The sequence below is a fragment of the Cryptomeria japonica genome, chromosome 5, assembly GCF_030272615.1.
Source record: "Cryptomeria japonica chromosome 5, Sugi_1.0, whole genome shotgun sequence".
Taxonomy (NCBI): Eukaryota; Viridiplantae; Streptophyta; class Pinopsida; order Cupressales; family Cupressaceae; genus Cryptomeria; species Cryptomeria japonica.
In genome coordinates this window covers 307,828,152-307,845,762 of record NC_081409.1, presented here as the reverse complement: position 1 = coordinate 307,845,762, position 17,611 = coordinate 307,828,152, and the positions used below count along the sequence as shown (strand labels likewise).

The 17,611-nt window shown below is 35.0% G+C and overlaps 1 long non-coding RNA gene across 1 annotated transcript; it reads left to right on the top strand.

Annotated features, from left to right (window-relative positions):
- The first annotated feature begins 204 nt into the window (after positions 1–204).
- Positions 205–8,895, top strand: LOC131045030 (uncharacterized). Its single transcript, XR_009105757.2, has 2 exons — positions 205–611; positions 8,430–8,895. It is a non-coding gene; the product is annotated as an uncharacterized LOC131045030 (long non-coding RNA).
- Positions 8,896–17,611: the final 8,716 nt, after the last annotated feature.

Here is a 17,611-nt window from a genome sequence, read left to right as displayed (position 1 = left end):
TATTAAATATATTTAATTTTTTTAATAAATATTAGTTCGAAAAAACCCCAAGTATATTTCTCTTTTACTAAATTTAAGTAGATACTCCATTGAAAAAATCTTAAAATTAGAAAACAAAGTACTGTTTATTTTGGAAGAGAATAGATTTTTTATGAGGGCTCCAACGTCACTGGACTGCCAGTCGTCGATGAGGGCAAATAAACGGTTTGGATGCAATGGCCGTTGCTTTCTGTTTTGATTTCTGCCTTCTTTTTAGAAAAGTACCGTTGATTTCTGTTTTTTTTAATAGAAGTGCCGTTGATTTCACTAACATATATAGGCACCTTTGGATCATTTTCATTTGTATTTTTGGTTCCTCTTCCTCTGATTCCTCTAATTTTCAGTTTTCTCTTTTTTATTTTTATTTTCTTTGGCATGGCCATGCATTTTCTTGTTTTCTGTGACTTCTTGTGTTCTGTGTTTTGTATGGATTTTATGTTTGTATTATGTGTTTTATTTGTAAACTGTATTTTGTTTTAGGTTGAGGAGCAGGGGTAGGGTAACATGACTTGACGAATGCCAAGAATCCGACCAGAGCTATTTTGCCAGGAATACTGTGTGACCTTTTCCAGGTACGAGGCTTTTCATTCCTCTGCTCTTTCAAATGTCGTCATTTTTACCTGCTTTTATGCTGCATCTGCTATATTGTTGGTAAAGGTTCTACTTTATTTGATATTGAGTAATTTTCATTTAGTACATTATTCCGTGGCGTATTTATTTTCATTTGTCTATTCTTTCCTGAATTACATTTTGGTAAAGAAATTTTAATTTCAATCTGAATTGATATTATTTATAGCAATTATTTTGATTAAGGTAATTTCTAGCTGAATTGATATTTTTATGGCAATTGTCAATTGGTGAAATCCTTAGTGCGGCATTGGTACTTTTTTATATCCAATAATGCCGGTAGTTGTTGCAGTAGGTTTAGCAGGCCATTATAATCTAAATGGATTAGGAAGCAAATGATCATTATAATATAAACGGATTAAGAAGCAAATGGTCATGTATTAAATGTTTTAGGAAAAAGATCATTTACTAACTATGGCTTCCAAGGTGTATGAGATTTTGATTGCTGTGTTGGTAGGATCTCACATAGAAATACCATGTGCACTCTCTTGAAAACGGGCACTTTACTTTATATACTAAAATGCAGAGTCAAGAGGCAAATGATCATTTAAATTTCTAAATTGTAAAGTTTGAAAATAACAAGGGCAGGTCATTTTAATCTTTATATTTTGAAGTGTAGAAGTAAGAAGTAGAGGATCGGTTATCTTTCTATGGTTTTAATTGCATAACTGAGAAGCAAACTTTATCATCCAAATTGGATGAGTTTTTCAGTTTCGAATCACTTACACAACAATCTTTACGTATTCATAGCATTCCCCCTAGCAAATTTGGAGTTCTTCTGAACAAATTTGATGTATAATACCACATATGGTCGGCTGCGAATTCTTCTTTATCAAACAATTTTGATGTATTATCCTAAGAATTTATACCTTGTATGTTCATTGCAAAGGGTGTGTGTGCTGACTTCTTTTGTTTTTAGTGTTCATATTTCTTATACAGTAAACAGTACTAATGGGATTGCATGAATTAGTTGCCTCTATGTAGATCACGTTCTTTCATTATCCGATATGATATATTGCATTCGCTATTGAGTAGGTGCATTAAAAATGTTGATGTTTCAAGGAAATCCATCTTTGCTCAAGATCCACTGCCTGTAAGTTATTCTATATTAAAGATATATGGGATCAAATGTTACAAATAATAGCCATCCCTTAAGTATGATATTTTCCATTGCCATGTGATAGTCTCTAATCTTTTAATTAGTTAAACAAGATGCACAAGTTTAAACTCTTTCGAGTCCTTAAATCATAGTTCTTGTAAAAAGTAGCACTGATGGAATCGCAGAATTTAATCACTCTTAAATTTATCAAAATCCTTATTATATGAAATTATATATTATATTTGCTATTAAGTAGATGCATTAATTATGTTGAGCATTTCAATGCTTATAATTTGGAAAGAAGTCTATAAAACTTAATCTAAAGGTGTTATAAATAAGAAGCCAGAAGTCTCTAATCTTTTAATTAGCTAAACAAGATGCACAAGTTTAAACTCTTTCGAGTCCTTAAATCATAGTTCTCGTAAAAAGTAGCACTGATGGAATTGCAGAATTTAATCACTCTTAAATTTATCAAAATCCTTATTATATGACATTATATATTATATTTGCTATTAAGAAGATGCATTAATTATGTTGAGCATTTCAATGCTTCGAATTTGGAAAGAAGTCTATAAAACTTAATCTAAAGGTGTTATGAATAAGAAGTCAGCCCTACTAGTACAATCTTATTTCTAATATTGTGTTTGTAAAAAATATCATATGTTTTATATCTAAACCTTAAGAATGGCACCAAATGCACTTTAGGTGAAAAATGGAGGAGCATATGTGAGTAATCACCATAGTATATTGTACAATGCTTTCAAGCCTTAGAAAATGTTTACAAAACTTGAATGGATTTTAGATGTTGCATAAAGTTATAAAAAATATAGGTAAAATAGATATTCTATTGTTTTCACTTTTCCCTTATACAATGTTTGAAGGGATTGATATTAGAAGTTGATTGTATTATTCTAAAATTGCAGAGTATAGATACAGTGGAGAAAAATTTAATCTAGGTCTAAATACACAATGGTGTCCAGCATATGTTAGCATATTGCATAAGTAATTTTGGGTCCTCATTGAAAGTGCTAAGAAATGTTAATGTAAATGGAGGGTGAAGTTTGAAGAGATTTTAAGAATGTAAGATGTAAATTGATCTATTGTTTAAAAGAAGGATTTTTAATTGGAAGGGGTCAAATTGTCCCTTCTTATGGCTGAGGGGGATGTCTTTTAAGTTTAAAAGGAAGTTTAAATCATTAGAAGATTTTCTATCTAATGTTATTTTGGAAGAGATTTTGTTAGAATGTTTGGTGTGTATAGTTTGTTTTCTCCCAATGGGTGTAACACAATATCAAGATGTAATTTCTGTTTTTTCATTATTTCATAAGGTTAGGATTTAATTTAAGTAGATATCAATGAAATTTCCCAGGTACAGTAGGATTAAAATGATCTTTTAAGTTTGAAAGGAAGATCAAGTCATTCGTATATTTGCTATCTAGCGTTTTGTATACGACTCCAAAAGTATTTTTTTTTCAGTTCACATTTTTCACAAGTACTCTACTCCTTTTTGGAAGAAATTTTGTTAGAATGTTTGTTGGATAGATTGGCTTCTCCCAATGGGTGTAATACGATATCAAGATGCACTTTCTGTTTTTCATTATTTGATAAAAGTTGGGATTTATTTAAGTAGACATCAATGAACTTTCCCTGGTACAGTTGGATTAAAATGATTTTCATTCTCTTGAAGATGGCTAGGGACAGTGTTGGGCCAAGGATCATTTAGCAGTTCATAATGTCCATCTTTTACTGGAAGGGCTATTTTCTTAATAACTATTGGATTCTTTTTTGTAATATTAATAAAATTAGCCAATTTACTAATTTGATTAAATCTAATTTTCGATCATTCTTGCCTAGATATGAACATTTATTTTAGATGGTGCCTATTTAAAGCTCTATATGAGTATCCTTAAAAACCTGTTGGAAGTTACAGCCAGAAATAGAACACGATAGGAGTAGAATTCAAACAGCCTTCTCCTTTCTAATTTTGAGGAGTAGCAGTCATCTAGTAAGTCACCTTGCCAGCTTTTCTTTTTGTTTTAGAGCATATATTAGACAGATGTCCCACACCAAAAATAGCTCTAGCATTTAAATACCTACTTCTTATAATCTAGCGGTTGCTTCCAAATTTCATTTTAAGGCATGGTTAGTCAAGAGTCATGATTTACAAAAGCACCAAGTCTTTTAGGAGTCTTAGGCATGAAAATTGGAAAAGGGGAGTAAAATAAACTTTAATTTTGTCAATTTCCAACGCCAAAGTGAGAGAAGGTCTAAATTTAATCTTCCTTTCAAAGTTTGAGGTAACTCTACTCACGTAGCATGAGAGGTCATGTTGGCATTAAAGGAATCTTCAGAGGATTGTAGGAGGTTCATGACTCATTGCATATTCAAGGAGAGAAGTATGGCGTGATGAATGGGGATTGCAGTTTTTCATGGCGCTTATTTACTTCATCCACACATAGCAGGCCCTAGATTTTGTCTCCAGATTGTGACAGGTATGCAACGAAACTCTCAGGATACATGTATAATACCATGCATCTTTGTTTGATATCATGTACACGTGGAGATACTTGTGGATATTTGTTTGATAAAATCTTGAAGGAAGAAACCTGTGTATTGTGAGGAATATGGAGTGTAACAACTATTCATAAATGGTCGTGTGTTAACCATCACTCTAAGGTGTCATAACATTGAAAATAAAAGAATCCTTTAAGTCCATGACACTAAAGAATGATTTGACAATGCTGGTCAAAATGGGTTATGGGAAGGAAGGGTTTCAATGGTAAAGGATATTGAGCAGAGGAAAGACCATAGGGCCTGTCAAGTGTTTATAAGCATCATTTTGCAAAGGCAGAGTATATAAATGCAACAAGTAGATGTGAAGGATTTCTTTTTTACCCTTGATTCAGTCACTTATAATGGAGGCACAAGAACTATTTGTTTTAGACACAAGTACAAAGGTTTATGCATGTTTGTTAGTAGATGGTCACAAGAACACCCTGTCCATAACATGAGGACAGTCATGATAGCACATGCATAATTAGTGTTACCATTTTCCAAGTGTATGAAATGCATCAAGCTCCTTACTGTAGGTGCAGGTGACAGACATGACACTGAAATAAGTAGCGTGTGACAATCCACAGGGTATAAGGTCTGGAAGAGATTCATGACAGTAAACAGAAGACTAAAAATTATTGTCATCACAAAGATATGACCATCAAAAGGCAGTGTGACAGTGGTTCAATATGAAGGTTATTGTTTCAAATATGATGGAATTCTAAGAGATGTTTAAGCATGAAAAGGTCATAAGACGTGGACCTCATGAGATCTGATATTGGTAGAATGACATGTGATGTCAAGGGGTCACTAAATTGTTAACGGACAGTATGATAGTATATAAGACACCTACAAGGAGGAATAGATAAATGGTGCATTAGGATAATTACAGGCCATAAATGGGTGACCAAGACTGAAAGGACAGTTTTCTACTATGATAGAAAAGTCATTGCCTTTGATAAACATCACAAAGTACTTCCAACACTCACTACGTTACATAACCTGCATTCATGCCATAGGGATATTTAACATTGCCCAAGGCTAAGTTTGCAGTAACAGATGTTTAGAGATGATGAAGCCCTCTGATTTTAAATCTTTCAAGATTGCAAATGAATATGGGCAAAGACAATTAAATCTGTTACAATGCAATTAAATCTGTTACAATGCTTGGTGTATAGTTCTTATTATCCCCCTTTTTAAAGAAATTTTGTTATCCCCCTTTTGAAAGAAATTTTGTTAGAATGTTTGGTGTATTGTTCTTATTATATCCCCCTTTTTAAGGAATTTTTTTTAGAATGTTTGGTGTATAGTTTGGCTTTTCCTAATTGGTTGTAACAGAATATGAAGATGTACATTCTATTTTTCTTTATTTGATAAAGATAGGATATAATTGAGTAAACAACATTGAATTTTCCCAGTTACAGTTAGATAAAAATGATCTGGTAGTTGGTTAGGCCGTCTAATTTTGAATCAGTCCTGCTTAGATATGAACATTTTTTTTTCACATGGTGCATAATTCAGTTTTATATCCTTAAAATATGTGGAAGATACAACTAGAAATGAAATGCAATAAACAGTATATACCAGAGTCACAAGACATGGCTGAAGTCAAGTCTAATCAGTGAGGTAAGAAAGTAAAGTTTTCTTGTTACTTGTCACTTCGCCAAACTTGAACAGGCTTAGCTTCAAGATGGTTTGTTGAAAATCCAAAGTGCCATTGATTTCATTAATATATATAGGCAACTTTTTATCGTTTTCATTTGTCTTTTTTTTTGTTCTTCTTTTCTGATCGATTTTCAGTTTTTTGTTTTTGTTTTCTTTGGCATGGCCATGCATTTTCTTGTTTTCTGTTACTTCTTGTGTTCTGTGTTTTGTATTATCATAATCTGGATTTTATGTTTGTATTATGTGTTTTGTTTGTAAACTGTATTTTGTTTGAGGTTGAGGATGGTGTCGGGACAACATGACTTTACTGCATGCAATTCGCAAGTTGCAGGGTGTTGGGATGCATGCCAAAAATATTGAGTAACTTTCATTTAGTACATTATCTGTGGCTTATTTGTTTTCATTTTTCTGTTCTTTCCTGGATTATATTTTGGTAAAGAATTTTAATTTCAATTTATGGTAGTTGTCAATTGGTGAAATCCTTCTGCAGTATTGGTACTTCTTTAGATCCAATAATGCTAGTAGTTGTTGCAGTAGGTTTAGCAGGTCATTAGAGTATGAATGAATTAAGAAGAAAATGGTCATGTATTAAATGTTTCAGGCAAAATGTCATTTACTAACCGTGGCTTCCAAGATGAATGAGATTTTGTGGCTTATTTGTTTTCATTTTTCTGTTCTTTCCTGGATTATATTTTGGTAAAGAATTTTAATTTCAATTTATGGCAGTTGTCAATTGGTGAAATCCTTCGTGCAGTATTGGTACTTCTTTAGATCCAATAATGCTGGTAGTTGTTGCAGTAGGTTTAGCAGGTCATTAGAGTATGAATGAATTAAGAAGAAAATGGTCATGTATTAAATGTTTCAGGCAAAAGGTCATTTACTAACCGTGGCTTCCAAGGTGAATGAGATTTTGATGGCTGTGCTAGTAGGATCTCACATGGATATCTCATATGCACTCGATTAAAAAATGCTGGTAGTTGTTGCAGTAGGTTAAGCAGGTCATTAGAGTATTGGTGAAATCCTTCGTGCAGTATTGGTACTTCTTTAGATCCAATAATGCTGGTAGTTGTTGCAGTAGGTTTAGCAGGTCATTAGAGTATGAATGAATTAAGAAGAAAATGGTCATGTATTAAATGTTTCAGGCAAAAGGTCATTTACTAACCGTGGCTTCCAAGGTGAATGAGATTTTAATGGCTGTGCTAGTAGGATCTCACATGGATATCTCATATGCACTCGATTAAAAAATGCTGGTAGTTGTTGCAGTAGGTTAAGCAGGTCATTAGAGTATTAATGAATTAAGAAGCAAATGGTCATTTATTAAATGTCTCAGGCAAAAGGTCATTTACTAACCATGGCTTCCAAGGTGAATGAGATTTTGATGGCTTGTGCTGGCTTGTGCTGGTAGGATCTCACATGGATATCTCATATGCACTCTATTAAAAAATGCTGGTAGTTGTTGCAGTAGGTTAAGCAGGCCATTAGAATATTAATGAATTAAGAAGCAAATGGTCATGTATTAAATGTTTCAGGCAAAAGGTCATTTACTAACCATGGCTTCCAAGGTGAATGAGATTTTGATGGCTTGTGCTGGTAGGATCTCGCATGGATATCTCATATGCAGTCTATTAAAAAATGCTGATGGTTGTTGCAGTAGGTTTAGCAGGTCATTAGAGTATGAATCAATTAAGAAGCAAATGGTCATGTATTAAATGTCTCAGGCAAAAGGTTTTACTAACCGTGGCTTCCAAGGTGAATGAGATTTTGATGGCTGTTTTGGTAGGATCTCACATGGATATCTCATATGCACTCTATTAAAAAATGTCACTTTACATTATATATTAGATGCAGAGTCAAGAGGGAAGTGATCATTTAAATTTCTATATTGTAAAGTTTGAAAATAATAAGGGTAGGGTCATTTTAATATCTATATATCCCATATGCACTCTATTAAAAAATACACTTTACATTATATACTAAATGCAGAGTCAAGAGGGAAGTGATCATTTAAATTTTCTATATTGCAAGTAGGGTCACTTTAATCTCTATATTTTAAGTTATCTTCTCTATGGTTTTAATTGCATTACTGAGAAGAAAATTTTGTCATCCAAATTGGATTAGTGTTTCAGTTCTCAAAACAATCTTAAGTATTCATAACAATTGCCCTAGCAAATTGGGAGTTCTTCTCAACACTTTTGATGTATGGTCGGCTGGGATTTCTTCTTCATCATACAATTTTGATGTATTATCCTAAGAATCTTAAATTCATTGGCAAAGGTGTTTGCTGACTTTTATTGTTTTTTAGTGTTCATATATCTTAGTTGCTTCTATGTGGATCACATTCTCTCTTTATCTGATATGATATGTTACATTTATCATTGATTTGATATAGGGCAATTAAAAATGTTGATTGTTTTACTGAACTGCCTGTAACTTTTCTATGCCAAAGATATATGGGATCAGATGTTACAAATAATAGGCCATCCCTCAAGTACGATATTTTTGGACAGTGAAGATTGAATGTGGTTCATGATATAAAAAATACACTTAGTCAAATCCAGAAATTACTCAGCGATATTTCCATTGCCATATGATAGTACCTAATCTCTTAATTAGTTGAACAAGATGCATTATTTTAAACTCTCTGGTTTTGAGTCTATACGGAACCTTAAATCATGGTTCTTGTAATAAGTAGCACTGATGGATTTGCAAAAATTAATCCCTCTTAAATGTATCAAGAATGGCAGCAATCTAGAACCAAAAGTACTTTAGATGAAAAATGGTGGAGTATATGTGAGTAATCACCATAGTTACTTTTAAGTTGCCTTAAAAAAATGTTTACAAACCTTGAACGAATTGTAGGCATAAAGTTCTTAAAAATGTAGGGAAAATAAAACGATTTTTTTGTTTTTGGAGGCCAAATTGCTCCTTCTTATGGCTGAGGGGAATGAATGTTTATCAGCTCATTTTCCAAGATGGGGATGTCTTTTAAGTTTGAAAGGGAGTTCAATCATTTGAAGATTTGCTATCTGGTGTTATTAGTTTTGTATATGATTTCAGAAGTCTTTTTTTAGTGCACATTGACCCAAATACTCTCACCATTTCTGGAAGGAATTTTGTTAAATGTATGGTGTATAAGTTTGGTTTCTCATAAGGATGTAACACAATATCAAGATGTACTTTTTATTTTTCTTTATTTTGATGAAGGTAGGGTGTAATTAAGTAGACAGCAATAAACTTTCCCAGGTTCATTTGGATTAAAATGATCTTTATTATCATAATGTCCATCTATTACTGGAGGGGTTGTTTTCTTAACTATTGGATTCTTTCTTGTAGTCTACACAATTATGGATCATTCGTACCTAATATGAACATTTATTTCAGATGGTGCATAATTAAAGCTTTTATATCCTTAAAAAACAGTTGGTAGATACAGCCCGTAATAGAGTGTAATAGGAGTAGAATTCAAAAAGCCTTCCTCCACCAAGTCCATATATTTAGAGCATTTATTAGACAAAGGTCCCACACGAAAATAAACCTAACGTTTAAATACCTACTTATTATCTAGCGGTTGCTTCCAAATTTCAAGCAGGATATGCGTGCATTAGTTGAGCCTTCCTCCACCAAGTCATCTTGCCAGCTTTTGTTTTTGGTTTTATTTAGAGCATATATTAGACAAATGTCCCACACCAAAATAAATCTAGCATTTAAATACCTACTTATTATCTAGAGGTTGCTTCCAAATTTCCAGCAGGATATGAGTGCATTATTTGAGGGTTTTCGGGGAAATAACTTTAGCATTTAAATACCTATTTCTTATAATGTAGAGGCAGATTTGGCAATCTGTCCCATATGAATACCTTCTTGTGGATTGAGTCTTGAGGCTTCGTAAAAGGCAGGGGATTATCTCAAGACCAGGGACCCCTATCCAAAATCACTATAAGATCCACAAGGATAAAACTAAGTTTTACCCATTTGAATAACTTTGGAAGGCTTGGTCAATAATTGTTGAATTGACAAATCAGTGCCATCATGAATAAGCTTCATCTCTTCTTGAACCTCCTCTCCCAGTTCCAGAATCAACATTTTTGCTGTAGATTTTCCCCACTTTTGCTTCAGCCTTTGCATTAGTGATAGAGGTCTTAATCTCTCTCACCGACCACTATAGAGAAAAGGAATGTGCACAAGGGAAAGTCTCCATCTTCTGCCTCCAAAACGACCTTTTTCTCTTCTTGCTAATAACTCTTCCACCAAAGCTTCTAAGCGTATCTCCTATCAGCAAAAGCACAAAACTAGATATAGGAAGCATTGTCTAGGATAACTATAGTTCTTTGTGCCTTTCAATTGGATTAAGTTGCTTGAGTCTGTCAGTGGAATAAGAAAATGTGTCTTCAGTTAGTGAAGGGGGTTGCTGGGTTGCTGGGGTGACAATTTAATCCCTATAATCAAGAGAGTTATTATTCATTTAGCTAACTCTGATTGAGGGAATTAGTGGGTAGTTAATGCCACCATCTGTTGACTAATTTTCCATGATTGGGGAACACTGGGAGTCGGGCTTATTAAGCAGCTGCTCGGTGGTGCTTGAGGATGAAACCCTTTAGGTGTAAAACTTGGTCCTTTGTCCTCTTGGTTACAAAAATCCTCAGGATGCTTCAGGATTTAGAACCGTATGCTTGGTTCTTTTCTATTTAGATGTGTTAGTGACTTGCGACTTGCCCTCTATTTGCATGTATGCATCTCGGGAAAATAACTTAACAAAATCGCTGTATTTAGAGGCTTTCTGGGTGTGATTAATTTATATGCATTTAGTTTATCACAGCGTTCCAAACCCAATAACGGATCCTGTTTAGTCTCCTGAAAGCTAAATGGAACAGTGCGTTGCTCTGGTTAGGATAAGTAGTAGGTTTCGTTGTAGTCAAAGTTCTCTAATTAGTCTATTCAGTTAGGATTTGATCTAATAGTGATTGCTTAGCATTTGAAATTTCATTTTTTTATTTATTTTTATTTGGGAAGAAGTAGGTTCCAAAATAAACAAAAAGTTTTAAAGAAGATTATTCCTAAATTGTTAGGATTCCTTTTTAGTCATTAAAGTTACAAATATCTAAAATATGTAAAACCTAACCAATTTTAATAATGGCTTGAAGGCCCTAGATCCCTCTAATTTGAAGAATCTAAATCCAAACATCAAACACCAAACTTACAATCAAAATCCTAGATCCTTCTAACACCTCCCAAGACTCCCAATCCAAACACCAAATACCAAACTTACATGCAAAATCTTAGATTTTAGGCTTTTATTATTTTTTATCTTTTTTGTTGTTTTCTTATTTAATATTTTAATTGTGCCTATTATTATTTATTTATGCTGCATTATTACCATTGTTTTGTTTTATTTTTACACATTATTTAGTTGCTTTATATTTTGTTTATTTGTCTCCATTTTCTTTAGTCATCTCAATTGTTTTGTTCATTCTTGTTGCTCTAGATCTACTTCTTATAATTATCTCCTTGTTTTATACATATATAAAATAACCCATCCACAACCGAGGCAGAAGCACCATCGACACCCATGCGAGGGGGAAGAGGACCCGATCCACCTAGTATAGAGGGTGGCGTGCTTACAAAAGGAACAGTGGATGAGACTTGCAATGTAGAAGCAACGTCTGAGCTTGAACGGGCGGGAGGGGGAGTAAATCTTGTGATTCTTGTTTTGATATTTGCTTTGTATTTGGCGTATTAATTTGTCTTCTATTTTACTTTTGGGGGTTTTGGGTTGTTTGATCCAACCTTCCATCGACAACCACGTGAGGGGGAAGAGGATCATGTCCACCTAGTACAAAGGGTGTGCCTACAGAAGGAACGACAACTTAGACTCAAGCAATGTAGAAGCAACGTTCGAGCTTGAACGGGCGGGAGAGGGAGTAAATCTTGTGATTCTTCTTTGGTTATTTGCTTTGTAATTTGGTGTATTAATTTGTCTTTTATTTTACTTTTTAGTGGTCTTGAAAACCTAGCCATTTTTTATTTTTCCTACTTGTTTTATGTGCTTGGGTCTTTCTCTCTACCCAATCTTTCAAATTCACCTTTGAGCTTGTCTTAGTCAACAATTTACCTTCTCTTCATATCTTGATGATGGATCACAGAGTGTGATCCGAAACATTGATGCAAAAAAGTCACACAATCAAATCTAGAAGCAGCTATAGATATTTTTGTGAATTGTGTATGTGCTTGGGTCTTTCTCTCTACCCAATCTTTCAAATTCACCTTCGAGCTTGTCTTAGTCAACAATTTACCTTCTCTTCATTGATCTTGATGATGGATCACAGAGTGTGATCCGAAACATTGATGCAAAAAAGTCACACAATCAAATCTAGAAGCAACTATAGATATTATTATGGATTGTGTAAATCTGATAATTTTAAACTCAATAACTTTCAACCTTAAAATCAAAATCTACAAAATTACCAGAATCTTGAAAAGGATCCTTAAAGTCATAAAAGAGCCTAACTTTGAAAAGCCTTAAATCATCCCAAATTTTAAAACCTCAAAAAATCCCAAATTTTAAAACCTCAAAAGATTCCGAACTCTTCAAACTCAAAAATATCTCGACTATTAAAATCCCTTACAAACCAATGTCTCTTAAAAACCTAATAAAACAAGTAAAGATTACAACCCCTTAAAACCATCTAATGCAAAACTCATACCCCAACATAAATCTAAAGAACCCAATAAGAATCCGCACCCCATTAAAACCATAAAATCTAAACCTTATATCCCAACGTATCTAAAAATCTCACAATCATCTTCTTGTATACTATTAAAATCCCTAGTAACAAACTCAAATTTTTTTAAATCATGAAACCCTCAAAACCTTCAACCTTAAAACCCCAAAATCTCTAAAACTCTATAAGGCTACCAACCCTCAAACCCCAAATCATTTGAAATGTAAACCTCAAATCTCAAACTTGATTTGGAAACCCATAATATCCCCATCAAACACTTGAAAGCTACACCAAAATTATAAACCCAACCATAATTTCCCAATGTAAAAACACAAAAAATTACAAGCAATGATGCCCTTAGATTCTAAACTCCTAAAACATCAATTGTCAAGCACAAAATGTAAGCCCTTAAAACTCCATCCCATAAAAAGTGCTATTTATTACCCAAATTCACAACCCCAAACCTCTAAACACTAAACCAAAATATCTAACTCCAAAAAACCCTTAAAAATCTCAAAACATTTTAAAATATTGAAATGATCCCAAACCTTTAACCTCAACCCTTAAAGCCCAATGATACATTGATGCAGCCATAACTGGTGAAACCTTCAAAAGAGAATTGACCAACTTATGCAGCAAGAGTAACACAACGAAAACAACCAGAAAACATAGCAAGATTACATAAACAGATCATATTATTGCCTTAGAACTTCTAGCGACCATTCGGTTATCACCTTATAATCATCAAAGAACATCCGGTAGTCAATCGGTTATTACATAAACAGATCATATTATTGCCTTAGAACTTCCAATGACCATCCGGTTATCACCTTATAATCATCAAAGAACATTTGGTAGTCAACCGGTTACATGCAGGCTTCAAGCCAAATACAATCCAACCAGGATTCTTAGAATCAATCGGACCACTAAATGCAAATCTAAATCCTTGTTCTCAATTCTACTTTCTCTGCCCTTACAAATGATTACATAATATCATATTTATATCCATCAAAACATATCTGGGTCGGCCTCATAAGATTACATTTACCAATGTAGGAAAATGAAACGTGTAATTAGGTCGGTCCTAAGAATTAAAGAAATCTTTTTGGAAAATAATAACCAAGAGGTGTTGTGGTTTAGCAGGAAGGTCAACCAAACACCGAAGAATACCGGACGAGATCCCAAATCCACATGCCAAGAATCGCTCTGATAATGAAGGAAAACCAACCGATAAGCACAAGAACTGTCCCGGAACCTAGGAATAGTTAGTCGGAAGCGATGACTAATCGAAAAAGAACCCAAATGAACTGAAAATATGAAATTAAACACACAAACCAACCTGGAAACCGAAAATAAGATCTACCACGAAAAACAAGCAACTATCAGTAAGAACACAGAAAACTGCACAATGAACTAAACAAGAACAAAACTGAAGGAAATATGTTTGGTTGATGCAAGATTGCTCATCGACCGGGGATGCTCCTACATCAGACACCCCAGGTAGAAAGAAGATGTTCCATGAGAGGCAACTCATGAACATCTAAAAGGATTTGGGATAAAAAAACCATGCTCATTTCTGATCCAAGCATCCTCCTTATCTGCCAACCTCTTCTTTAGCTCCTCCAGACTCTCAACCGGCTTCTCTAATCCATGACTCTCTTTGTTTATCTTCCTTTGCTTCAGATCTGCACATTGTCTTCGTTTATTGCCTTCCTTCTTCTGCAACTCTAATTTGCTTCTGCCACAAGACTTTATTTGGTTTGTCTCCATAAGCTTTTTGTCATCCAGTTCCATCTGTCCATCTGGTTTATCTGTTAGGTCCTTCTGCAAACTCATGTCACCCTCCAGTATAACCTCTGCAACCGGTTCTATCAGATCTTTTTGCAAACTCAAGTCACCCTCCGGTATAACCTCTGCAACCATTTCTATCAGATCTTTCTGCAAACTCAAGTCACTTTCTGGTATAACCTCAGCAACTGGCTTTATCAGATCTTTCTGCAAACCTTCTGGTATAACCTCTGCAATTGGCTTTTCAGTACTGCAACTTCTCCCAAGGTTCAGATTCTTCACCGCATTTTCTTTCTCCTTCAAAGAGGTCAATGTGAACTTATGCCCATCTTTCTCAATAGTGATTAGGTTTCTTCTACAGTCATAAATAGCTCCTCTATCAAATTGCCAAGGTCTTCCCAAGAAGACATGACAAACACTCATAGATACAACATCACACAAAACCTCATCCCTGAAAGGCCCAATATTAAAATTCACCAAACGCTGCTCCTTTACTTCTATCTTTTGATCATAATGTAACCAACTTACCTCATACGGACAAGGATGCTCAAGCCTCTTCAATCCAAGCTTCATAACCATCTCCTTAGATACCAAATTGTCAGTACTCCCACTATCCACAATAACCTTGCAACACTTACCACCTGATTTACATACAGTCTAGAAAAGACTCTTCCTTTGAGTAGGTCTAGTATCCTTTCTTCTGAACATAAGAGATTCTCCTTGCTCCGGTGCATAGTCAGATCCGGTACCTTCACCTTCTAGTTCCTCATTTGCCACACAACTTTTTGCCATTCCCTGCTTACATTCATAAAATCTATGTCTGGTTTCTCCACACTTGAAACATTTACTGGGGAATTCTCTACCAGTATTGCTATTGCCTTTCCTCTGTGTTTTTGGTTTTGGTTCTTTACTCCACTTAGGTTTTGTTTCATCCTCAACATTCTGCTTCTTTGTACTCATCTGCCCCTTGAATTTCTCCTTCCCTCTAGGGTTATTTGGTTGTCTTCTTCTCACCTTCTCCTCAGCCTTCAAAGCATACTGATAAGCTTCTTCAACTGTGGAAACTCTCAACATACTCATCTCATCCTGAATGTTAAATGCAAGTCCATTTATGTACCTCGCCACCTTTTCTATGTCCATCTCTCTATGTTTAGATCTAATCATCACCTTGTAGAATTCCTCAGTATATCCTTTCACATACATGTTTCTTTGTTTCAGGTTCTGCAACTTCTTAAACAATTCCAACTCATAGTCTCTCGATATGAACTTGGCCTTGAATCTTGCAACCATCTGTCTCCATCGGGTTATCTTCAATACACCATTCTCCACTCTGTCTTTCTACAATTCTTTCCACCACAAGGCAACATGCCCTTTCAACTTAGTATGTGCCAACCAGACTCTCTGTGGGTCCTTGACATCCTCAAACTCGAAGTAATCCTCCAACTCTTCGATCCAGTCGATCAGATCGTTCGGGTTCAGTGTTCCAGAAAAGTTGGAAACTTCAACTTTATGAGCGTTACTCGCATGCGCCACTGCTCTCAGGAATCTTTCCTCTCTTTCATCTTTTGGTCCTTCAGCTTCTTCAAGCTCTTCACCGACTTCTTCATACTCATCCTCAGATTCAAGGTTCCCTCACAAACCAGCCAAAGCGTTCCTGATTTCGTTCCTCACTTCATTCTTGAAGCCCTCCATCATCTGCTCTACCCTTTGAGGGTTTATCCTTCTAGGCGACATCTCCTCTTCCACTCCGGTGAACTACCTCAACTTGGCGATCTGACTAATAGTTTCAATTGCCTCTCCTCGATGATCTATTGAACACACACGCAACTTGCCTCCAATTGACGATATGTGCACCCAAAGGAATTCCTCAAGGTTCGCAAACAACTCTTCCATCAGCCAGTTCATAACCAGCTTTGATACCATTTGATGCAACCATAACCAGTGAAACCCTCAAAAGAGAGTTGACCGACTTATGCAGCAAGAGCAACACAACAAAAGCAACCAAAAAACATAGCAAGATTACATAAACAGATCATATTATTGCCTTAGAACTTCTGGCGACCATCTGGTTATCATCTTATAATCATCAAAGAACATCTGGTAGTTAACCGGTTACATGTTGTTAGCCATTTGGTGGAATTGATTATGTGTTGCATTGATGTTTTGTCATTGATGTCAACACTAGTTGTTTGGATGCTTTACCGACACCCTTTTGTTCCCGGTAGGATGAGTGGTTTCTGGTTGGTTTGGATTCGGCATGATCTGATAGACTCCAGTATAGTTTGGTTATGGAATTGGTTTATTCATTATACTCATGTTCATATTTAGTAAGTTGGTTTTGGTCTGGTGATCAGATGCTATCTTGTTTGCTTAGAAGTTTGGCTTCTGGTTCCAACGAGGGTTTCATCGACAGAGATTTTGATGAAGATCTTTGATGAATTGCATAAGTGGTGTTGGTGCAACTTTTGGTAGAGTTTAAAAATGCTGATGGTGATCTTGTTCGAGACTTGGTGGATGGAGATCATTGTTGTAGCGTGTGACCTATACTGGGTCCTAGTTGATCTAGGTTATGGACCGATTTTAACGTAACGTGTGGATTGGACCTCTTGATGTGTTTTCGGGATGTCTTATGTGTTGGATATTATTTGTTTGGTCTAAGGCTGACATGTTTTGTAATTATGTAATTGGTTTATTATTTGGTGGCTAATCTGATTGTTTATGGTCGAGGGTTTGTATATATAGATGTAAGATCTCATTGTAGATAATATGGATATGATAGAGATATAATCATGATTATGGGAAAGAGATGTAATGTGCGAATAATGTAACATCATTCAGGCAGAGGATCTGGTCGATCACTGGAGATTGAATTGGGTTTATGTAAGAGGATTTAGTTCTCCGGTATTGAGTTTAACCGAAATTGTACTCAGGCATAGGAGATGCTATCTTTTGCAGTTCAACACTTCTTCGGATTGTAGTGTGGATTTCTATGTAGTCAGTGAGGCTCTTTTTGTGATGAGCAGTGTGCTCTAGGTTGTTGGCCTCCCTGGAAGTGCAGGCCCCTCAATTGTAATTCACATATTTACTACAGAAGTATTATTTGACTGTGGGTAGGCTTCCT